Source organism: Cervus elaphus, chromosome 4 (assembly GCF_910594005.1).
Source record: "Cervus elaphus chromosome 4, mCerEla1.1, whole genome shotgun sequence".
NCBI lineage: Eukaryota > Metazoa > Chordata > Mammalia > Artiodactyla > Cervidae > Cervus > Cervus elaphus.
The window spans coordinates 30,273,855-30,298,950 of NC_057818.1; the positions used below are offsets into that span (position 1 = coordinate 30,273,855).

The 25,096-nt window shown below is 39.0% G+C and overlaps 1 pseudogene; it reads right to left on the bottom strand.

Annotated features, from left to right (window-relative positions):
• Positions 1 to 450: 450 nt before the first annotated feature.
• On the bottom strand, positions 451 to 25,096 carry LOC122692731 (annotated as a pseudogene).

The window sequence follows — 25,096 nt, forward strand, 5'->3', positions numbered from 1 at the left end:
ATCATAGAACTGAATAATTTATAATACTTCAATCTTGAATTAGGTTAGGTCTTGATCTGCTTCTAGTCAGTTGATCTCTTGAAATATGTGGGCTGTGCAGTAAGTTTTTGATTGCTCTATGATTTTTTTCTTGCTTCTATGTTTCATATATTCTTAATTTGTTTTACAGATCAATCTTTTTTCTTTGGAATAAACCAATGTAGATAAGGGAATTAATCAGTTTTGGTGTGTATTTTGAAGACATCATCACAGAACATATTGTTCTGAAGTTAGGGTTAAAGTGACACTTTCCATTAGGATAATGCAGAGGACAACATTCTCTCAGGAGAAGGTAAGCTTTCTAAGCTTTCCTCTCCCAGGCATCATTCCTCAGGCACTGAGACTGCAGCCATCCAGTACATGGGGACAGGCAGAAAGAAGAGACTTCAAAAGTCAAATATATTTCATCAGCTAATTTTTAGCAAGTCTGGCAGTGAGATCCTTCCATTGTTCTCTCTTCTTTCTGATGTGTGTAGGAGTGAGTAGCTGCCGTAGTGATTCTGGCTATGGTCTAGAGAAGTTCTGACACAAGGCCTCAGTGGCACATATCATGTACATTCCACAGTCATAGCTGCTTTGTTGAGCCGGGGCTTTCTCTTCCACAACGGCCAGTTTGTTTCCTTTTCTGCCTAAGAAAGACTCTAGTTTCTCTGCTACCTGCTTTGCATGGAATGAATTACTAATCATAATGAAAAAAGCCATTTTTATCCTATAGATAAACCAACAAGCTCCAGTGGGTTCCCCCAGCTGTGTGGTTGGAGTTATCACTGATGGCCAAATATATAACTCTCTTATTGGGTAGGTCCAAGGGTTCAAGGAACATGGCAATCTCTGCTGGGTTGCCAGTGCACTTGATGAACTGAGTAACTTCAGGACTGATGAAGCAGGCATGGTCAGAGCAGTCATGAAATTGACTGTTGGCAAAGTACTCAAAGGCAAACCCAATAACATGGTCACTGAGCCAGCTTGGAGGATCCAGTAGTGAGACATCTGATTGCCGCAGTAGACTGTCCATGTAACTCAAGACTCCTGGGTCCACCTTGTACTGAGCAGAACTGCTCAGAAATTTCAGAAGCTGCTTCGGGCCTCACCACCCCTACCAGACTCCAAGCAGCTCTGTACTGGCTGAAAAAGCCCGTTTTAGTGGGAAAATATATACGCACACACATAATCTTGATAAAATTTGTTGTAAATAAATAGAAAAGGTAGATATTTCATTGTCAAGACATCCAAGGATGGTTTCATACTCTTTTTCTATCTAAGCTACATCTATATATGTGTGTGTGTGTATATATATATATATATATATATATATATATATTTATTTATTTATTTATTTATTTGACTGCTCTGGATCTCCATTGCTGCACATGGGATCTTCAATATTTGTTGCAACATGAGAACTCTTAGTTGTGGCATGTGGGATCTAGTTCCCTGACCAGGGGACCCCGACCCACTGCATCAGGAATGCAGAGTTTTGGCTACTGGACTGCAGGGACGTCTCTAAGCTGCATTTCAGAAGTATAGTCACTATTAGGCAGTAAGAGAGATATGAAGTGGCATCTCTGCAACCAGAAGCTGCATAGACAAATACATTGGGAGCTTTTAGATGGTGATGATGACTGAGCTGAGTCAAAAAAGACAATTGGAATTAGCTGGTGGGTAAAGGAAAGATTTAAGAGGAAAGATTAAGCATAATGGTAATGAAGGCAATGTGTATAGTCCATTATTAATAATAGTTAGATTAATAGGACACACTATGGCTGGAGTTAAGAGAGAAGAACTTTGCCTGGTCTGGTGGTGTTTGCAAACAATGAGAAAGAGCTTGTCTTTGACTTGGGTGGTGTGGAACACTGTACCAAATAAAAAGATTTTTAGAAGGTTTGTTGGCCATGGAAATGTTAATATACCAAGTCATAAATACACACACACACACACAAAATCTCTGCCCAGTGATTTAAAGATTTTCTAGTCTTATTGAAGTACAAATCATTTCAATATTGATTCACTTTTTAAGGAAAAATAAGGCATGCTAAAGAACTTGGGATAATGCAAAATGCAGTTGTTGGCATGTTCACAGGAAAGTGAGAAAGGAAAAGTGAAAGTCGTTCAGTTGTGTCTGACTCTTTGAGACCCCATGGACTAAGTCCATGGAATTCTCCAGGCCAGAACACTGGAGTGGGTAGCCTTTCTCTTTTCCAGGGGATCTTCCCAACCCAGGGATTGAACCCAGGTCTCCCACATTGCAGGTGGATTCTTTATCAGCTGAGCCACAAGGGAAGCCCAGAGATGGGAAAAGTGAGGCACAGTTGAGATCTGGCCAAAATTCTGTGACTGGATATGATGACAAGTGAACCAGCACAGCACATGGGATAATGTGTATCTTAATAAGGAATTTTATCACTTCTTGAAGGAGGGGGTGTTTCAGAGGCAGGAGGGGAGATAATCAACAATTTGCATGGAAGGGTATAACAGAAGTTCAGTTTTGAATTATAGAAAGTATGCCCACTCTGTCCCCTGCCAGAAAGTCTGGAGAATGAGTAGCCTGATAATTGACTTGAAGCAGGAAGTGCTATTGAAAAAGTATCTGAGAGAGAATTCCCTGGCAGCCCAGTGGTTAAGACTCCATGCTTTCATTGCAGAGTGCCTGGGTACAGTCCCGGGTCTGGGAATAAAAATTCTACATGCCTACGGCAGGGCCAAGGAAATAAAAAGTTTATGCCAGGCTAAGGGACCAATATAAAGATCTTGCCTTAATCCAGCTATTGTTCCTCCCTCTCTCACCAAGGGAGAGATATTCTAATGGGAAGCATGGTGTCATATTCTTAATATTGCCGAGAAAATGCTTACTACAGAACTCTGGCAAATGAGGATGAGGAGTATAGTTCAGCCTTGAGGCGAAAGGTGGGTTAGCATTTTTCTGACTTAAAAGCTAGAGTTAAACTCAATTCTCTGTAGACCTTGAAGTGACTGCATAGACAGTGCACAGGCTGGAGGAAGACAGGAGGGTGTAGAAATGAAACAGAGGTTTGATGGCTGTGTCTGATCTAAGATAATACAGGTGAGAGACAGTACAGCTCCAGGTAAAGCGACACTGGGTGAACAAACAACAAATCAACAAGATCTTATGAAAATTGTGAATACATATAAAAGCAGAGAGAATAGTGTAATAAATTCCAGTGTACTTAACATGGACCTCAGCAGTTATTAAAATAAGGCAAATAAAATTTCATCTATGCATCAAGCCCTAAATAATTACTATAATGAAGATCCACAGCATTCTATCAATGCATCTGTAAGCTCTTCAGTTTGTATATCTAAGAAATAACACCCCCCGCCCCCATTTTATAAGATTTTGATCTCTTAGAATTCTGATCCAAATAAAATAGCCTGGTCCTTAGGATAAGGGTGGGATGTCCCTGTAACTTTCTCCTTCTCTTACCTACATACACACAGGCAGGACATCCAGTAATGCACTATCCATGGGGTTTGCTGTTTTAGCTTCACCTGAAAGAACTTTAAATCAGTATCCAACTGTCACCTTCAAATGGCAATGCTGCAAAGAAACATAGAAACTTAAAGGGAAAAATTTTTTTTCATAATAATTTACAGGGATTTACATAGCAATATTTTACAGGAGTGAAAAATTAGCCCCAGTGTATTATCTTAAAATTCAAAACAAAACAAAGCAAATTTTCAGTTCTCAATCCTGTTAGATTTTCTTCAGCCCAATATCACAAGCAGGATATTGCCTTTCTCACAGCTAGAGTGGATGAGGAGGAGGGGACAATGGGGAGGCCAGCAGGGAAGTGAAATCTGATGGTCAGATATCAGGCTTGTAGCTTGATTTTATTGATGACAGAGCAAATTTAGACACAGAGCAGCCCCAAATCTCATGCCTAAAAGTCTGTTTATGAACAATTGAAACAGTTCAGAGAAGTAATAGACATTCATTATTTTGGCAGTTCACATAACTGTTATTGTAGGGATAATAATATCAGTATTTCTTATAGATTTGTAGTACTTTACAACATTTTTTTATATTTTAAAACAAATCATTCATGACATTAAATAATGATCAAATAATTGATTGATTTGATTACAGCTTGATTACAAAGTTAGAATTTTCAGTATTTTAAATACAATCTGGTTGTATTTTAGTAATATTCACAGTGTGTTTTGGAAAAACTTTAATAACAATGAGGGACACACCTGTTCTCCTTGATATCAGCCAGAGTAGATTAACCTTTCTAAGTAAAACAATCTTTTCTGAGAACTCTCCTGTGCCATCTCACTTAAGCCTCACTCATCCCAATGAGGTGGATTAAATATCTACTTGCAGAGGTAAAACCACTGGCCAAGCTGTCCAATATTACATAGTGAGTCCTGCCTTTTTGTCTCCATTGAATTGTCTCTCTTTCTCTCAATTTGCACTTACTTCTGTGTTTCAATGTTTCCCATATGTGATTTCTTCTAGGGGAATAATGATCCCTCTTTGCCTTAATAAATCCTAGTCATCTTTCAGGTATGGATTGACTTCCAGATCACTTCTTTTTATTATTATTATTATTTTTTAAGACTAGTCAAGTGCAGCAGTGAGAAGCGGGGGAAGAGTAGAATGAGGAGTTCGATCTGTAACTGACTGTAAACAATCAATTGAGATAACTCACTACCTTCGGACCAGCCCCAGATCACTTCTTTTGAGAGTACTCCCTGGCTTCCTTTCTCCCAGGCTATTAGGTACAAACTCACCGTGCTTTTTTAGTGGTAGTAATTTTATTTATCATGCTCCTGTGTGTTTGTGCTCAGTAGTCTCTGACGCTTTGCCACCCCATGAACTGTAGCCTTCCAGGCTCCTCTGTCCATGGGATTCTCCAGACATGAATTCTGGAGTGGGTTGCCATTTCCTTCTCCAGGAGATCTTCCTGATCCAGGGATCAAACCTGAGTCTTCTGCATCGGCAGGGGGATTCTTTACCCCTGAGCCACCTGGAAATGTTCATGCTGTGCTGTGCTTAGTCGCTCAGTCGTGTCCGACTCTTTGCAATCCCATGGACTGCAGCCCGCCAGGCTCCTCTCTCCAGCGGGCTTCTCCAGGCGAGAATACTGGAGTGGGTTGCCAAGCCCTCTTCCAGGGGATCTTCCCAACCCAGGGATCGAACCCAGGTCTCCAGCATTGTGGATTCTTAACCAACTGAAACACCAGGGAATCAAACCAGGGTCTCCTGCAATGCAAGTGAATTCTTTTCCAGTTGAGAGCCTGGGAATGTTCATATTAAGCAATAAAGTCTTACAATTCTCTTCTAATTAACCAAAATGGTCTAATTAACACTACATTTTCTGGGTAAAAATACAGACACTCAGCCAACAGGCTCCTCTAAGATGCCACTTGCTGCTACAATTTGCATTGTAATTTGTTTATTCAAATATGTTGTTTCCAACCCTATTTATTTCATTTGTATTTTTCATTGCAATTATTTATTGTGTTTCATTGTGTTTATGCAATATTTAATTAGGGTGAGGAAAGGAAGAATTGCCACATTTATGAAAACAATATGGAATATTTCATAAAGACACAATAAAGACTGTAGCAAAAAAAAAAAAAAAGTGCTCCTACTTTAGGTGAGCAAGAAACAATAAAGAGTGGGAGATATTCCAAACAGATGCTGCACTTATTTTACAAGAATAAGTTCTCATATCTCTACTAAAATTGAAATCATAAATTGGACAGGATAAATTATATGTGAGAATCATGCAATAAAGACAAGTTTGAATTCTAATCAATAAGCACATATTCTGAGAAAAAATATTCTCTTTACATTGAAAGACTGATGAGTATAAATTTATATGTTTTTTAAGTTTTGAATACTGATTTTGATTCCCAGTTTGTTTATAGTTATGCTGGCCATATCATCAACAAAACACTTAGGATTACTCGATTCATAAGAATTTAGTGAAAGGACATTTGCAGAGATGTGAGCCAGTTAACAATGGATAATGAACCATCTAACTTCTGTCAGCCAAATGACAGTCCCATTTCTAGACCTAAAGAGGAAGAGGATCAAGTCATGTTACTAGAACCAGGCATGATCTGGAACCTTGAAAAAGAAGTTGCTTAGAAGGAACTATGACAGTAAGTGAAGGAATATATCCCATTCTGGATCCACAACCAAAAAGAAGACAGATGGAAAAGAAAGATGAAAAAGACTTCTCTTCCTTCCGGCTGTTCCGTCTTGAATGGTGCCTCACACTGGCCCAAATTCAGCTGGTGTCCGGAGGAGACTGAATGATGCAGTCTAACAGTTTTCAGTCTCCCAGTGTTCATAGCAAGGCAGAAAGCGTTAAAAATGGATGTTGGTAATAGGATAACCAATCCACTGACCAAGAACCAGATCCTATTATAATGAGCAAGTAGGTTTCCACCAGCTTTATTTACCATTTACATTCTCTTTTAGATTGTAAGCTTAGTAAAAGGAAAAACATGTCCATTTTGTTATGTTCTATAGCCAGCAGTAATAAATAGCAGCAGGAAATACCTGTCATAGCTTGGACAATGAATCAATGTTAGTTGACTTACTGATGACTTAAAAAAATATATATATATATATTTATAGTTGGCTGCTCTAGGTCTTAGTTGTGACATGAGGGATATTTAGTTGTTGCAGGTGAACTCTTCATCACAGCATGTGGTGTCTTGTTCCCTGACCAGGGATCGAACACAGGTCCCCTGCTTTGGGAGCATGGAGTCTTAGCTACTGGACCACCAGGGAAGTCCCTTACTGATGATTTAGAAGAAAGAGAAGTTCAACTTTAAGACTGAATTGACTTAAATGCAAGATCACTATATTACTTGGTGACAAGGCACTGGCTTAAGAGATTGGATTTTGTCCTTCCATTTAGTTTCCACAAACATTGAAATAGTGATCTGCTAGATTTGGTTCTGATCACTAGAAGCATGTGCTGGATTTGAACAAGTTATTCAGATAGAAGAAGCACTGTAGCTAAGGCTTTCAGCTGTGTGGTTCCTTCAGTAGAAACATTAATTTAATTAGTTCTCAAGACAACAGTACATCTTTTATTGTTCAGCATTTTTTTTTCTTTCTTCTTCTACAACCTTGTGCTAATTTATTTCACCATGTTCACAGAATAGCTCCAAAAAGTAAATTATATACTCTCACCATGCAGTTGATTTATAATCCTTTCCTGGAAGAAAACAACTCATGTAAAACTCTCAGAATTAGGTATTCCTCTGTTGTTTCTCTCAATGTATTTTATTTTCTCCCTTTTGTAATAGCACTTTGCCTTTTTGCATACATATCTTTGTAAGCATTAAGACCTAAAAAAGTACTTTTATGCCTCAGATTAGGTAGAAAGTTGAGAAACATAATAAATATGCTGGGAAAAAAAGTAGAATGAGTTGGGAGACAGATCTTAGTAGATGTAGACTGTTAGATCTTAAAGATACCTTAGACAGGTCTTGCGCCAGTTCCTTATTTTAAAGTTGCTGAGGACGAAACAGGAGAATTGCTTTGCATATGATAACACAGAACCAGTAAAGAAAATTCGTTCTCTCTCTGGCATATTATATAGACAGGATTTCAAGATTCTTCCTATTTGGGTTCCTCCATTTCCAGACCTAATTCTCAGAACATTAACAAAGGTCCCGGGATGGTATTTTGTTTGACAAGATGTTATCTCACTGTAATGTGGAAATTTGAAACCAGTTTGTTTCAGTCTCAGATTATTGTAATCATCTTTTTCTATACAATCTTTCACTTCATATTTCGTATTATTTGTATACCTTTTTAATTTCCCCAGGAGACTGAATTCCCAGAAAGCAAGGATTATGTTTAAAGATTTCTGTCGCCTGCACAGTGGGCAAAATACTTAGTACAAGGTGCCAAACACATAGCATTTTGTGGAAAAAAAACAAACCACAGAGAAACATATATCCTTGGTCCTTACCCAAGGATATTTTCACTTGGTTTTTTTCACTGAGTTTTTTTGAGCACCTTTTTACCAACCAAATGGTGTTTCACACTACATATTAAAAGGAAAATATCTAAAGCAAATATGAAATAATTTTGTTTCTGTCACTTACGCTGTGCATTGTTAAACGAGGCAAATGTTAAAACAATTAACACATGGAAACCAAAACCTCAACCACATTAAGCTCAAATGCTATTTCCACAAAATTAAATAAGTCAAAATAGTCATGACTTCTTTTCAATTCCACAGATTAGATCAGGGAGTTCTGACTCCCCTTTGTTCCTCCACATTGTGTTCAGAGCTATAGAAACACGTGTTTACAAATTGTTCCTTTGTATTTTCTACTTATCTAAACCCCCCAGATGGGAGTTTGAGAACAGAATTACAGGAAACCAACTTAATTCTGACAGTTTAGCTTGCAACTAAGTGAGTGCTCAGTAGCTTGAAAGGGAAGACTCTGACTGCACAGGGGAAGCAGAGGTGGTCACTGTCAATGTTAACAGGCCCGGGTAGGGGGATCAAAGAGGGGGAAGACAGACATGCGCGGACACCCGCACCATGAGATGGGGTAGTGGCAATGGGTGTGGGAAGTCAGGAGCCCTGGACACACCTGGATCCAGAGAGTCAGTGTATGTCACTGAGGGGATGGATGGGGGCAAGGAGGGGTTGGTTGTCAAAGGTGTTAGAAACCAAGCTTCTCTACCCGAAATTATGAAACTATCAAGTTCTTAACTGTGACACTAGATTCTGGGTAATGGACTCTATGAAATATTCAGTTTGCCCACATTATAACTACTTAATAAGTCAAACATTTTCATTTATTTCTGTATTTATTTACTGTTTCATGGGGTCTTCCCTGCTGCGCTCACCTTTCTGTACTCACTGCGCTCGGCTTTCTCTAGTTGGGGCAAGTGGGGGCTTCTCTCCAGCTGGGGTACCTGGATGTCTCCTTGCTGTGGCTTCTCTTATTGCAGAGCACAGGCTCTAGAACATGCAGGCTTCAGTTGTTCAAGCTCATGGGCTCAGTTGCCCCTTGCCACAGGGGATATTAATTCTTTCCTGGACAAGGGATCAAACCCATGTCCCCTGCATTCATTGACAGATGAACTCTTAACCACTGGACCACCAAGGAAGTCCCTCAAACTGTTTTTTAAATTAATAAACACACACACATTCTTCTGCACATGTACAGGCATTTCGCAACACATATCTAGCACTTGCTGTGTGCCTTTCATGATCCAAAACGTGTCACAACTGTAAACCTATTTAATCCTCCAAACACTTGCAAGGTAGTAACTATTATTATTGTTTTAGAGGCGAGGAGACTGAGGCATCCAAGGAGACTGAGGCATATAATTTGGAAATAGCAGAACCAGATTTTGAATCTGAGACGTCTAGCTCCGGGTTTACACGGCTGCAGTTTACACAGACTTCCTCTGGTGGCATGATACAGTCTTTCATAAAATATTGAGCACATGCTTTGAGCCACCATCTATTGTTCCACCAGGGTACCAACAATGAAGCACTCAAAAATCTAGTTGTCATGGTGCTTACATTCTGGTGGCCAAGACAAGGATAGATAAGTGAACCAAAGGAAGACATAATTTCAGATGAAATATCAAAATCAACAGAAAATAAAATACAGTAAGTAAGGATGGCTTTGAGGATATGGTTTTTTTATGAATTGATGCACAGCCATCCTTATGAGGAAGAACATTCCAGACAGAGAATTTGTGCTTGTTCTAGGAACGGAGAACTTTGTACCTGGAGCTGTAGAAAGAGTAGAAGGAGTTAGTATGGAAAAGGTGTTCATCTAGTGGGTCCTATTAAGGAGTTAAATAATGTTGTCCATGAACCTAGTAGCGGGGAGATAGCAGATGAAAATGCTATTTGCCACTCTTAGCTTTTGCATGAATGCTCACTCTTCATCAGTTTCCAGTGATTAAGATTTTGTATTTATAGAATGCTTATTAGTATAGTTATTTATTTTTTGGCTGGCTTAACCTGTTGTCTGATTTAATATTATGATATTTTATGTGGGGGAAAAAAAATTTCTCCCCATCTAAACAGCAATGCCCAGATCAACTTCCAAGTGCAAAACTAACACACAGACTCTGAAGTCCATGTTCCTATCTCCAGATTACTAATTAAAATGAGGGCAGTATTGGTAATGGAATGGAAGAATTAACTATTTGGAAAGAACATAATGGAGTTTTCACTCAGCGAGCATCATTAAATGATTTTAGTCTTCAAAAAAGTGCATCTTTATCTGCATAGTTTGTAGGTACTTCTATTTATTTAAATCAGATTAAAGTTTGCTGAACAAAACAATGTTCAGAACAATTATTAAAGAATTAACTTAGTAGTTGAAAGGAGTAATGATTTTAAATTTTATTAAAAGGTTCTAATGCATAGTATGACTTTAAAATCTTTGTTTCTCATATTAAACCCTGCATTCTGTGGTTTGGCTCATTGTAGCCACTATGGAAGGGATATTCTTCAACTTATGATTTTTCTCATAAAAATGATATTCCATCTCTTGTGAGAAATATGTATTTTATATATTTCATAAAATTCAAGGTTGAATATCTTTAAAACAAGGAGGAATAAGGTTAAATGCCAACTAACATTTTTACAGATGAGGATGATCAATTCTTAACAGTAAAATCCATTTTAGAGAAAGTAATTGAGTTTGGAGAAGCAGTGACCTTTGTGTCAGGAAATTTGAGTTTTAGACTCTGCTTTATAAACTCTACACAATATAATCATTTTATAATCAGCAAAGTAAAAATTTTCAACAAAATGATGCTTACTTAAAATTTAACCAAGCAACTTATTGATTAACAGATTTCAAAAATATTCCAATAAGCCATGCTTCATTTTTTCAGACCTGTTTCCCATTAAATTGCAAGTGGCAGACATCATGCCCATCTTTGTTGAATCCTCAGGTTCTAACACATAGTAGCTACTCAATAAATGTGCTAGGGGTATTTATTAAATAAATGTAGAAGTATGAATAGAGAATATGTAAATTAATAAAGAAAGGAAAAATAAAAACTAAAAAAAACCCACTATTTTTAGGAGACATGTTAATTGATTGTAATTAGTCAATAACTCAATAGGTTTTGTTGTCCAAAACATAAGCTATTAGTTTCTGTATTTTCCAAAAGACTTCTAAATGCTACTTAAAAAAAAAAGAAAAAACTTTAAAAAAAAATGACAAAATTTAACAGTTGAAAAAAAGATTTCTAAATGCTATGTTTAAGATATTTTAATCTAAAGATTTAATGATCTAATGAAATACTTTATATGGAAACATTTTTATAAGCTAAGGAATATGCAGAAATGAGTTGTGTTCAGTTGCTAAGTCTTGTGGAACTCTTTGCGACCACATAGACTGCAGTATACCAGGCTCCTCTGTCCTCCACTGTCTCCTGGAATTTGCTCAAGTTCATGTCCTTTGAGTCAGTGATGCTTTCTAAACATCTCATCCTCTGCCACCCCCTTCTCCTCCTGCCCTCAATCTTTTCTAGCATCAGAGTCTTTTCCAATGAGTGGACTCTTCACATCACATAGTCAAAGTATTGGAGCTTCAGTTTCAGCATCAGTCCTTCCACTGAGTATTCAGGGTTGATTTCCTTTAGGATTGACTAGTTTTATCTCCTTGCCGTCCGAGGGCCTCTCATGAGTCTTATCCAGCACCACAATTGAAAGCATCAATTCTTTGGCACTCAGCATTCTTTATGAACCAACTCTTACATCCATACACGACTACTGGAGAAACCACAGCACTGACTGTACGGACCTTTGTCAGCAAAGTGTTGTAAAAATGAGTAGCCAGTAGCAAAATGACCAATGTGTCAAACTCTGCCTTTTTCTTCCAGGTCTGCCTTCCACCCTTCTTCCCAGTTATCTTAATGCCACAAGAACCACCTGTGTGTACCAGAGTTTCTCCGTCCTTTTGCTTTTATTTGTATTAATAACAGGTCATAGGACCTGCATCAGGGGAACAAAGTCAGAAAGTATATCTCTCTGGCTTATTTTTGCAGAGTCCACTGCAGATAAACTTTCTTGAAAATGCCCTATTTTGAGATTTTTTTTCCCTGAAACCCTGAGTGATGATCTACCCAAACCCTCTAAACCAGTAATCCTACTTGCCTTTCCCACCTTAATCTCTCTAGAAAATGCCAGTGGAGGAAATCTAATAAACTAAAAATTCTGGACCAATCAATCATCATTTTAATGATAAGAAATCTTAGGCTTAGATAAATTAAAAGTACATTATCTCACTTCATTGTACATTTCCTAAGGGTCAAGGATTGGTTAAGATCTTCACTTTACTGATGAGGTTTGGGAGTGTATATAGTGAAAAAAAAAATTGGGGCTCCAAAATCACTGCAGATGATGACTGCAGCCATGAAATTAAAAAATGCTTGCTCCTTGGAAGAAAAGCTATGATCAACCTAGACAGCATATTAAAAAGCAGAGACATTACTTTGCCAACAAAGGTCTGTCTAATCAAGGTTATGGTTTTTCTAGTAGTCATGTATGGATGTGAGAGTTTCTTTATAAGAAAGCTGAGTGCCAAAGAATTGATACTTTTGAACTGTGGTGTTGAAGACTCTTGAGAGTCCCTTGGACTGCAAGGAGATCAAACCAGTCCATCCTAAAGGAAATTAGTCCTGAATATTCACTGGAAGAACTGATGCTGAAGCTGAAGCACCAATACTTTGGCCACCTCATTCACAGAACCAACTCATTGGAAAAGACCCTGATGATGGGAAATATTGAAGGTGGGAGGAGAAGGGAACGACAGAGGATGAGATGGTTGGGTGGTATCACCGACTTGATGGATGTCAGTTTGAGTAAGCTCCAGGAATTGATGATTGACAGGGAAGCTTGGCATGCTGCAGTCCATGGGGCCACAAAGAGTTGGACATGACTGAGCGACTGAACTGAATTGATGGTTAAAAAAAAAAAAAGTTAGTTTTATTTTATTTTTTCACTTAATCTTAAAAAAAAGTCAGTGAGATTTTTTACAAAAATAGGCCCTTTATTTTATTAGATCATTGGATTCTACATAGGCAAAAGAGGTTCAGTGATTGTTACAGACTGGATGTTTGTATCTTTCCAAAATATGTTTGATGGAACCCTAATTCTCAAAGTGATGGTGTTTGTAGGTAGGATGTTGGGGAGGTAATTAAATTTAAATGCAGTCATAAGCGTGGGGTTTCCATCCTGGGATTAGTCTCCTTATAAGTTGAGAAAGAGAGTAATGCTCATTCTCTCTCTGCCACATGGTGTCACAGGGAAAAGGCAGTGGGGGGAAGAGGTGGTCCATTCAAAAGAGGTTTTAAAGAGAGTTTAATGGAGGGTCAGAGTACAAAATAAGTGACAGTAAAAAAAAAGCACGTTGGGAAACAGCCACTGCAAAGCTGTAGCTAAGAATGGAGAGAAACAGAGGACTAGGGAACCTGTGCATTAGGCAGTAATCCTTCTCCAGGACACGTAGCAGGAAGGGGAAAAACGAGAGTACCTTTGGAGGGTCCACAGGGAATACTTAAGAAAGGACACGTGTGTGATTTAAGGTTTGGAAAATGTGATGGTTAACTTTATGAGTCAGCCTGACTGGGCCAAGGGGTGCCCAGAGAGCTGGTTAAGAATTGTTTCTGGGTGTGTCTGGGAGGGTGTTGCTGGAAAAGATTAGCATTTGAGTCTTAGATGGAGTCAAGCAGATTGCTCTCAAATTTGCTTGGACCTCGTTCAATCCATTGAGGCCTTGAAGGGAAGGAAAAGGCAGAGGGAGAGTGAGTTAGCTTCTTCTTGACGATTTGACTTGGGAGATCGGTCTTCCTCCCTCCCACTGACCAGGATTTACCCTTTTGGTTGTCTAGCCTTAACCAGGTTAAGCTAGGACTCGTACAATTGTTCTTGTTCTCTGTTCTTGGGGTGGGAACTATATAGATATACTACCTGCTTTCCTGGGCCTCCAGCTTGCAGACAACAGACTGTGGGACTTCTCAGCCTCCACAGGCACATGAACCAATTCTTTGTAATGAATCCCTTTCTCTATGGATAGAGATATAATGTGTGCTTAGTTGCTCAGACCTGTCTGACTCTTTGCCACCCAATGGACTGTAGCTCACAGGGCTTCTTTGCTCATGGAATTTTCCAGGCCAGGATACTAGGGCAGGTTGCCCTTTCCTACTCTAGGGGATCTTCCCTGCCCAGGGATCAAACCCAGATCTCTTGTATTGGCAGGCAGATTCTTTACCACTGAGCTACCTGAGAAACCCTAGAAATAGATGATACAGATATAGATATATAGAGATCTGCATGACCAGGGGAAGTCAGCCTGTGGCTATGGGGAAGGCAGTCCAAGCACAGTTTGCATATTGCCATCGCCCAGGGTGAGCTTGTCAAAGAAGGACTCTGCCATCCAGTTTCTGGAACGCCCATCTTAGGCAGGTTGGTGAGATGGCCACCCAACTCCGATTTCACCTGGTTGTGCCAGCAGTGACTGCTCCAGAAGCCACACCTGGGGGTGTTGTTCTTGGGGGCCAGTTGGTGCAGATCCAGCATGCACTTCTCCCAATGGAAGACACACCGCATCGCCTCAGGCTGGTCTCCTAACCTTTGTGGTTTGCCTTCTTGACGTCACAGCAGTAGATGTGGCCTCGGGGTTGGTTTTGTGGCCCTATTAGCTCCTCTGAGGGTTCCCACTCCTTAGGCAACTGGTGCAGGAAATATTGAGCAAAGAAATGGGCCATGGACAGGTACAGTTGGGAGACATAGCGTTCCAGGTGGGTCTAGCTGTTGACGGCAGCCTAGCAGCCTGGCTGGCAGTTCTGGCGCACCTGCTCTGGGGCTACGCAGCTGGTCGTCCAGGCATGGACGGCTGAAAGGCAACATGGAAGTAGCAGGACAGGCAGCAGAGAGGCCTCAACATGCTCCTGGAGGCCGGCAGTTTCCAGGATACACAGACACTCGGGGTTATGTTCTCTCATCTAGAACAAATGGGGCCAGCACCCCCAGAGAGGTGTCTGGTAAATATACTGGACTTTGAAATGATTTTTGGCAAAATAGAGTGAAATAGTGACACAGAAGCTCCTTTACCAGTACCCTCCCCTAACCTGGACGAATTCGTAGAATTTCCCGTTCGGTGAGAAGTATTTTAGCCTCAATTTGTATAGGTGCAACTTGGTACTCTTCAGATTTTCAAATTTCACTGCACATGAGACTCAGTGTAGAGATTTTTAAAACCCTAACACCGGGACTTCCATGTTGGTCCAATGGTTAAACATCTGCCTTCTAATGCAGGGGACACAGGTTCAATCCCTGATCGGGAAACTAAGATCCCACATGCCACAGGGCAACTGAGCCCATGTTCAGCAACTAGAGAAAAACCTATGCACTGCAACAAAAGATCCCATTCCCACAACAAAGACCCTGTGAGCTGCAGCTTAGTCTACACAGCCAAAAATAAATATACAAACAATTTTTTAAATCCTAAAATCGTGATCATACATCAGAGCAGTTAAATCAGATTTCTTCCGAGTGAACATAAGTATTTCTGAAATTTCCTAGGTGATCCCCAAACATGTTCAAAGTTGGGAATCTGTAGTGTAATGCAATGTTTCTCAACCTCAGCACTGATATTTGGGCCACATGATTCTTTGTTGTGGGGGCCTTTCTGGCCATTGGAGGACGCATTGCAGTATTCCTAGCCTCTACATATTAAATATCCCACATTCCTAATATCAACCAAAAATGTCTCCAGATACTGTTGGATGTCTCCTGAGGGTAAAACTCACCCCTAGTTGCGAACCAGTGGTGTCATGGATATAAACTCTATTGTAATTAAATCCAGCTCCTGCCCCTGTGGAATTAAGCTCTTCCCCATGAATTAATTATCTCAGAATTTGAGGTACCATATTAGTTTGCTCATCTGTAATTTGGGAGTACCGTTTTTAAAGTATAGAGCACTTGATAGTATAGTAAGTAGTGTAAATGGTGATTATTACTCTGCATCAAATTTTTAGTGATCATTAAAAGGTCTGTTGATTTTTTTTTTCCTGGATAATATTTTGAAATGTATAGATTTTGATCTTGGCAAAAGAAGAAACAAAATTTTACTCTGAAATTAGGCTATTTTAAGATACGAAGACTCCAAAGTTATCATGAAATCCTGCTCTAAACTGCAAGGATATCCAGCTTAAGACATCACTGTCGCAGAAGAGCAATTTCCAGGTCAGCTTCAGTTATCAATTACCAGGAAAGTTGTGAAAGCAAAGCATGTCTTTGCCAACCAGTGGTTTTTACACTTGTTGGTCCAGTAGTATATAGACTGCAATAGTACAAACAATAATTGCCACTGTTTGAGAGTAAAACCTCTTACAGGATAATCCCAAAACACTCATTTTTCCAAGTTCTCTTGTTGAGTAGTATTTAACTATAACTGAGATTTGGTTTTTGTCACCTAGTAATTGTTGGAAGGGTTATTTTAGCAACTTATAAAGTGAAATGGAATAAATACACAGAGAACTGATGCGTTTAGGAAAGATATCTTTTTCACCCTTTTTCTCTTAAGACATAGGCCATGCACATCACATAGGGCTGTGACTGCTGATTCAAGGGAGTTCTATTCATTTCAGGTTTCAGAAATGAGAGTTAATTTATCAAAAATTATTTTTGGCAATTACTGATTTTCCCCTGAAGGTGGCCCAGGACCTTCCTCTCATCAGACATATATTTGGTCTAGCATGCATTTGAATATGACATAGGTTATATTAATTCAGTATCCTTATTATTTATTTATTTAAAATTTTATGGTCATACCATGTGACATGTAGGAGTTCCCTGATTAGAGATAGAACCTGTGCCCCCAGCATTGGGAGCATGGATTCTTAACCACTGGGCCAGTCCCTCAATATCCATTTTAAAACTTTACTAGATGCACAAGGAAGAGGTATAATTGGGAAATTCAAAGTGTAAGAAAACCGCAAAAGAAGACTCACAGAGGTACACATAAAAGGGACATGACAAATGAAAGGAGGTCAGTTTAAAGAAGACAGAAATTACAGTTTGGACCTTGGACTTTGACGTACTTTGTATAAAACTGGTAGTCATTCTGCTTCCTCATTTTATCAAGGATGAAACTTAAGTAGTAAACTTGACCAATGCAGAGTCTTACTGTACTTTATGTAAAGCAGATTTTTTTGAAAATTAGTTTTTTGGGGGAAGTCTCCAGTCCACTTCACTTATGGAGGGTTTCCATACATATTTGAAAATATGACAGTTTTGACCTGCAGGTTTTTACTTTTCTTTTTTATTGTTTCCAGATAGTATGAAATAAGAGAGGTAGAGTGATGAGGCAGTTGAAACATACCTGGGTATTGTCAGGAAGAAAGGAAAGAGGCAGAGAAATAGGAATCTTCCAGTCATAGGTTATGGTAATGTTAGTTCACTGTTCTTATGGAGGGAACTGAGTGGGATTTCAAGCCCCTAAATTGCATGCTAAATCTCCTACTTCCCATATGCATCCTTATAGTAAATATCTAGGAAACAGAAAGAGCTAAAAACCTAAAAAATTCTTGAAGAATATAACATTGCATAGGGAAATCATTTTATTTATTACTGACTTAGTTTATGATGACAAGATTATTTATTCTAGGGCAGATTCCCAGTAAAGGAAGATCAGCATCTCCCTAAGCAGTTTAAACATGCTAAAAACAAGTATTTTTTTGAAGCATTAACTGTAATAGTTTTTTGCTGTGCATGGAACAGGGAAAGAAGTGGTCCAACAGAATCACTCTCTTGGGTCTAAGAATACACCTGTGTGTGTGTGTGCATTTGTGTATTTCCTTTTTCACAGATATTTTCCCTCTTAAGTCCTGAATTTTGCTGTCTCAGACAAGTAAGTATATAGCCAACTGTGAAAGTCTGTAAGTTCACTGCAGACATTGGTTGGGTAGCAAGTCACTCTGACAACGCAGAGGAGGAGAGAGACTTAAACTGGATCCCTGAAGAGAAGATAGAAGGAAGGGTTGCCATTTCATTAAAAATAATAATATGGAGAAAGGGTAATACTCTCTGGATTTTAACACTGTATTGGGAGATCCCTAAGATCAACAGAACTATAATTTCCATGCAAAGTAGAAAAAAATTCATATATTTATTTTTAATGTGAAAATAAATATAGATTAGAGACCATTTCTAAAGTTCAAAAATTCTTGGTAAGAACTTTACTTTTGAGAGAAGAGGAGACCCTGCGGACTTTTTTTTTTTTTTTTTCTCCCCCGAGGGGAAAGATAATATGGGAGAAAGGCAAAAGACAAATGAAAAAATAAATTATTCAACTTCTTTTTTTGTGTTAAAAAAAAAAAAGGGCTGGGCATGTTGAAGAATCAGGAAAACCAAAATTTATAAAAATGAACACAAGTAAATATCTATTATCTGATTCTTTTAACCTGAGTATTCTCAGCCGACTTGAGCCTTCCTTTTTTGTATTTCCTATTATTATTACTTTAGGAAAGGAAGTGAGAAGTGCTGGGAAGGTTGAAGGGAAAAAAAAAGATTGAAGAAAAGGAAGAAAGAGAGAGAAAGTAGGAATGGTGATTGAATTCTATCAGGACACATACAATTCACAGAAGAAAATTCTACTTTTATTTGTTCATTTCTGCAGCACTGTTTCTTAGAGTTGGTCAGCAGAGCAGTAGCAGGATGACTTTAGAGTCAGACAAACCAGTTGGAATCCTTCCCTCATTTATAAATTAGTTAATACCTACATTCAATATGCTTTTGTCATTCTCCTCCCTAAACACACACACACGCGCGTGCACGCACACGCACACCAATTTTACTTTAAAAGTGCTATGAGGAGGTAGAGTTTTATAGAAACTCAGAGAGGTTCACAGAAAAACATGACCTACGGTTGAAATAAGATTAACATTCAGTGAATACAGAAGTCTCCACAACAGGCTGTTGTTTCAAGTTTATTGTTTATTGTCTGTCTCCTTCATAAAACTGTACCTGGAGAGCTGATGTTATGGCTCTTTAGTTCAGCGATGTTATCCAATTGTCTTGAACAATGTCTACGAGAATAAACTAAAAATAAATATTAGTTAAATTAGTGAATGAATGAATAGATGAATGGATAAATGGGGCATACAATTGAACACAGAATCTTTTTGCTCTGTTACTGCACTTAAAATCTGTGATAGCAGTTTTGTGATACTAATGTGCACATTAGTTTCAATAATTTTAAAGAGAAGGAAGCATGGCCAAGGAAAATGCCTTTCAAGTACAATGTGAAAGTGTTTGACTTAGATTCTGGTGAATCTCGAATCTCCATTGCCTATTGACGTTTTTTCTTTTTTAAGTTTTATTTTATACTGGAGCATAGTTGATTAAAAATGTTTAGTTTCAGGTGTACAACAAAGTGATTTGGTTATACATATACATGTATATATTCTTTTTTACATTCTTTTCCCATTTAGATTGTTACAGAATATTGAGGAGAGTTCCCTGTGCTATATAACAAGGGTCCTTGTTGGGTATCTGTTTTAAATATAGCAGTGTATACATGTTGGCCTCTCCTTTATTTAAGAGCTGAGTAGTCACCCTTCCCCTGTTATCAGTATAAGCTTATTGTTTATCTGCAGCTGAAGAGGAGATTCAGCAAGACAGTGGCTTATCTGATGAGTTCAAAATAGTTCTCCTTAGAATGAGCCCATATTTGGTATTGTGGCATGTATCTAACAGATATGGTGCCCTCTGAGTCCTGAAGTCTTTTTAAAAATTTCTTTCTTTACTTGTTTATATTTACTGCACTGGGTCTTCCTTGCTGCACGTGGGCTTTCTCTAGTTGTAGCAAGCGGACGCTACTTTCTAATTGCCGTGTGCGGGCTTCCCATTGCAGCGGCTTCTGTTGCAGAGCATGTGCTCTAGGGTGTGTGGACTTCTGTGGCTGCAGCGCAGGGCCTCAGTTGCCCTGAGGTGAAATCTCCCAGAACTAGAGATCGAACCTGTGTCTCCTGGATTGGCAGGTGGATTCTTAACCGCTGGACCACCAGGGAAGTTCCCAAATGAACGTTTTTAGCAAATCACTGCTACTGATTCATGAGAGAGAGCAGGTTTGGGTACCCCTTAAGTGAAGGTATTGAAGGGGAATAAAGAGATCTAGGTCTCTCTGAGTTGTGGTGCACATTTCCCAGGGCCCACTGAAAAGAGAAATTAATTAGGCTCCCTTTGGAGGAAATTGGGCTTCCCTGATGGTTCAGATGGTAAAGAATCGGCCTGCAATGCAGGAGATCCAGGTTTAGTCCTTGGGTGGAAAAGATCCCCTGGAGAAGGGAATAGCTACCCACTCCAGTATTCTTGCCTGGAGAACTCCGTGCACAGAGAAGCCTGGCAGGCTATAGTCCATTGGGTCCCAGAGAGATGGACTCAGCTGAGGACTGACACTTTCACACTTTTACTTGGAGGATTTAGGGTTCTTTAAGACTAAATACAGCAGGATGTTGGGAATATGGTCTTTTTTTTTTTTTTTTTTTATTAGTTGGAGGCTAATTACTTCACAACATTTCAGTGGGTTTTGTCATACATTGATATGAATCAGCCATAGATTTACACTTATTCCCCATCCCGATCCCCCCTCCCACCTCCCTCTCCACCCGATTCCTCTGGGTCTTCCCAGTGCACCAGGCCCGAGCACTTGTCTCATGCATCCCACCTGGGCTGGTGATCTGTTTCACCATAGATAATATACATGCTGTTCTTTCGAAACATCCCACCCTCACCTTCTCCCACAGAGTTCAAAAGTCTGTTCTGTACTTCTGTGTCTCTTTTTCTGTTTTGCATATAGGGTTGTCGTTACCATCTTTCTAAATTCCATATATATGTGTTAGTATGCTGTAATGTTCTTTATCTTTCTGGCTTACTTCACTCTGTATAAGGGGCTCCAGTTTCATCCATCTCATTAGGACTGATTCAAATGAATTCTTTTTAATGGATGAGTAATATTCCATGGTGTATATGTACCACAGCTTCCTTATCCATTCATCTGCTGATGGGCATCTAGGTTGCTTCCATGTCCTGGCTATTATAAACAGTGCTGCGATGAACATTGGGGTGCATGTGTCTCTTTCAGATCTGGTTTCCTCAGTGTGTATGCCCAGAAGTGGGACTGCTGGGTCATATGGCAGTTCTATTTCCAGTTTTTTAAGAAATCTCCACACTGTTTTCCATAGCGGCTGTATTAGTTTGCATTCCCACCAACAGTGTAAGAGGGTTCCCTTTTCTCCACACCCTCTCCAGCATTTATTGCTTGTAGACTTTTGGATAGCAGCCATCCTGACTGGCGTGTAATGGTACCTCATTGTGGTTTTGATTTGCATTTCTCTAATACTGAGTGATGTTGAGCATCTTTTCATGTGTTTGTTAGCCATCTGTATGTCTTCTTTGGAGAAATGTCTGTTTAGTTCTTTGGCCCATTTTTTGATTGGGTCATTTATTTTTCTGGAATTGAGCTGCAGGAGTTGCTTGTATATTTTTGAGATTAATCCTTTGTCTGTTGCTTCATTTGCTATTATTTTCTCCCAATCTGAGGGCTCTCTTTTCACCTTACTTATAGTTTCCTTTGTAGTGCAAAAGCTTTTAAGTTTCATTAGGTCCCATTTGTTTAGTTTTGCTTTTATTTCCAATATTCTGGGGGGTGGGTCATAGAGGATCTTGCTGTGATTTATGTCGGAGAGTGTTTTGCCTATGTTCTCCTCTAGGAGTTTTATAGTTTCTGGTCTTACATTTAGATCTTTAATCCATTCTGAGTTTATTTTTGTGTATGGTGTTAGAAAGTGTTCTAGTTTCATTCTTTTACAAGTGGTTGACCAGTTTTCCCAGCACCACTTGTTAAAGAGGTTGTCTTTTTTCCATTGTATATCCTTGCCTCCTTTGCCAAAGATAAGGTGTCCATAGGTTCGTGGATTTATCTCTGGGCTTTCTATTCTGTTCCATTGATCTATATTTCTGTCTTTGTGCCAGTACCATACTGTCTTGATGACTGTGGCTTTGTAGTAGAGTCTGAAGTCAGGCAGGTTGATTCCTCCAGTTCCATTCTTCTCTCTCAAGATTACTTTGGCTATTCGAGGTTTTTTGTATTTCCATACAAATTGTGAAATTCTTTGGTCTAGTTCTGTGAAAAATACCGTTGGTAGCTTGATAGGGATTGCATTGAATCTATAGATTGCTTTAGGTAGAATAGCCATTTTGACAATATTGATTCTTCCAATCCATGAACACGGTATGTTTCGCCATCTGTTTGTGTCCTCTTTGATTTCTTTCATCAGTGTTTTATAGTTTTCTATGTATAGGTCTTTTGTTTCTTTAGGTAGATGTACTCCTAAGTATTTTATTCTTTTTGTTGCAATGGTGAATGGTATTGTTTCCTTAATTTCTCTTTCTGTTTTTTCATTGTTAGTATATAGGAATGCAAGGGAATATGGTCTAATCTTCAACCCAGTTTAGGAGAACATTAGCCTGCATCCCTTGAGCCCATGTCTCCAAATGTGAAGTGAAGAATTTTCCACTAATGAAGACAGAGGCTTCAAGCAGAGGTCATTTCAAGTCTTCAGGGGGAAGACAGGGGATGCATTTCCTGGCTCTGCCAGGGAGCTTTTGTTTGTAACATTGTTCCCAGACCTGCTTGACAGCCATCTGCATGTCACACTTACCAGACCCTGCAGGAGGAAACACAAGAGGGAATGCAAACCTCATTATTGAAGGCTCTGTGCTGTGTCAAGATTTGGAAAACGTCAAGGTATTTTCTTTTCTTCACAATGCTGATGTGTTCTTAATGGAGGCAGTGGATAAGAGAAAGACAAATTCACACAGGGAACTGTTATCAACCACCCTGATTGGTCAGATCTATTGCCTTCTGTTTCTATGGTCTGAAAGAATGGGAAACTCTTTATGATTAACTGGGTGAGAGAAGGAGAATGTATCTTAATAGAATTCAAGGCAAATATTTGCCAGACACAAAAGTGGGACTCACAGCCCCTGCCCTAACTACCACAAGGATTGCTGTGTGGACTGGGCAATTTAATAAGTGAAACTGAGATAATTAAGATTTTGACTACTTCAAAAGGTAGAAAAATCTCCATCTCTTCTCGTCATGAGGAAGAATAGTCTGCAACCCTTCTAGGCAAGAGGCATTGAAGAACAGAAATATGAAGAACATTGAAGAACAGAAATATGAGAGAGGTGAGGGAGAGAGACTGAAAAATATTTAGGGAGTAAGGCTTCATGTAAACGTTTGAAGGTATTTTGCAAGCGCTAAATTAGTAATGATTTATATCACACATTAGTCTCTCTTAACTAGCCCTGGGTACCTAAATAATTTCAGTATCTCACTCCCCTGCATTTCAGTAAGATGCTTGTAAAATCATTTTGCCTTAATATGGATAATATGCATGCCAGGAGGGAATTGATTTTCTAACTGTCGTTCACCTTCCATTCAAAATTGTGATGCCTTTCTGATTTTATGGGCCGTGAAGTATTGTTTCCATATCACCTCCTGCCTCTCTCAGCCTCACTTATATTTGGTCTGTGTTCTCTTGCGGATATCAAAGAGTATGGCTCTAAATAAGTTTACCTTCTCTTAGACTTCTAAGGAGAATCCATGTATACATTTCTTATAACCTTATTACATAAACCTGCCTCCCTTATCTTCATTTTGCAACTATCATTTATTGAATATTTATGATATACCAGGCAGCATACTAAAAATTTATAAAATTATCTCTTTAATTTGTTACAACTCAGGGCAGTGATTCTTTTGAGCCCTAACTTACAAATAAGGATGAAACCAAGGGTGAGAGGGTTTAAATAAGGACAATAAGTAGCAGATGGCCATGGACTTCTCTGGTAGCTCAGATGATAAAGAATCTGCCTGTGATGCAAGAGACCTGGGTTCGATTTCTGGGTTGGGAAGATCCACTGAAGAGAGAAATGGCAGCCCACTCCAGTATTTTTGCGTGAAAAAGTCTATGGACAGAGGAGCCTGGTAAACTACAGTCCATGGGGTCGCAAAGAGTTGGACACAAATGAGCAACTGAGACTTTCACTTTCAAGTGGCAAATATTGGGTTTTAATTCGTGTCCCTCTGTCTTTACCTTCTTAAACTCCATGACAAATTTCCTCCTCTTAAAATTCCTTTCATTTAGCATTCCAAAGCCTAATTTCCCACTTGATATACATATTTTTTCTTATTTCCATAATTCATGGTAACTGGAACTTGAAATTTCATAATTTCCTAAAATAATTACCAAAGTAAATTTATGCATAAATTCATCTTTGGCTATACAAGAGTAATTAGTACCAAAACTTTTCCTTCTAGCCAAAAACCCATAAAACTACTTATTAATTCTCATTATAATTAATGTAAAAATGTGCTGTTACTATTAATGGAAGTAATTACATACTGCAGATAATCATAAACTCTATCATTATACCAATGAAATGTAAAATATTCCTAAAGGAACCAAGAACTTTGTAGCAGCTGAAATATCAGGATGCAGTATTTCAGCAGTTTGCTGGAGACTGGAGCAAGGCTTGCAAAAGGTTTGAGAACAAGCTTTGCACAACATCCAGGTGATTTTTTTTTTTTAAGGTTAAACAGATTATTGAAACAGGGACATAGACCCAGCACTCAGAGAGTTAGCTCAAAATGCTCAGGATTAAAAAAAAAAAAGGCATGATGGGAGAATCCATGGTCAAGTACCTCAGGTGGGCTGCTAATAGATTTCTTTTTAAAATGAACTGACATTAGAGTTTTTTTAAAAATTGTTTTAACCCCAAGTAGCTGCACAAGCACCTGCTTCCTGCTGAGGCATAAACATGCTTTTGTTCAGAAACAGCATCCACGGGCTCTGCTCTCTGATCTCCTTTCCTCTTGGCTTTCCTCCATACCCCACTTCAGATTCTAGCACAGTTCCATTCTGCACAAATGCCACCTCTTCAGAGAGGCCCCCTCTCACTGCTGTCTCTAAACTCTCCTCTCCCGCTACTCTCAT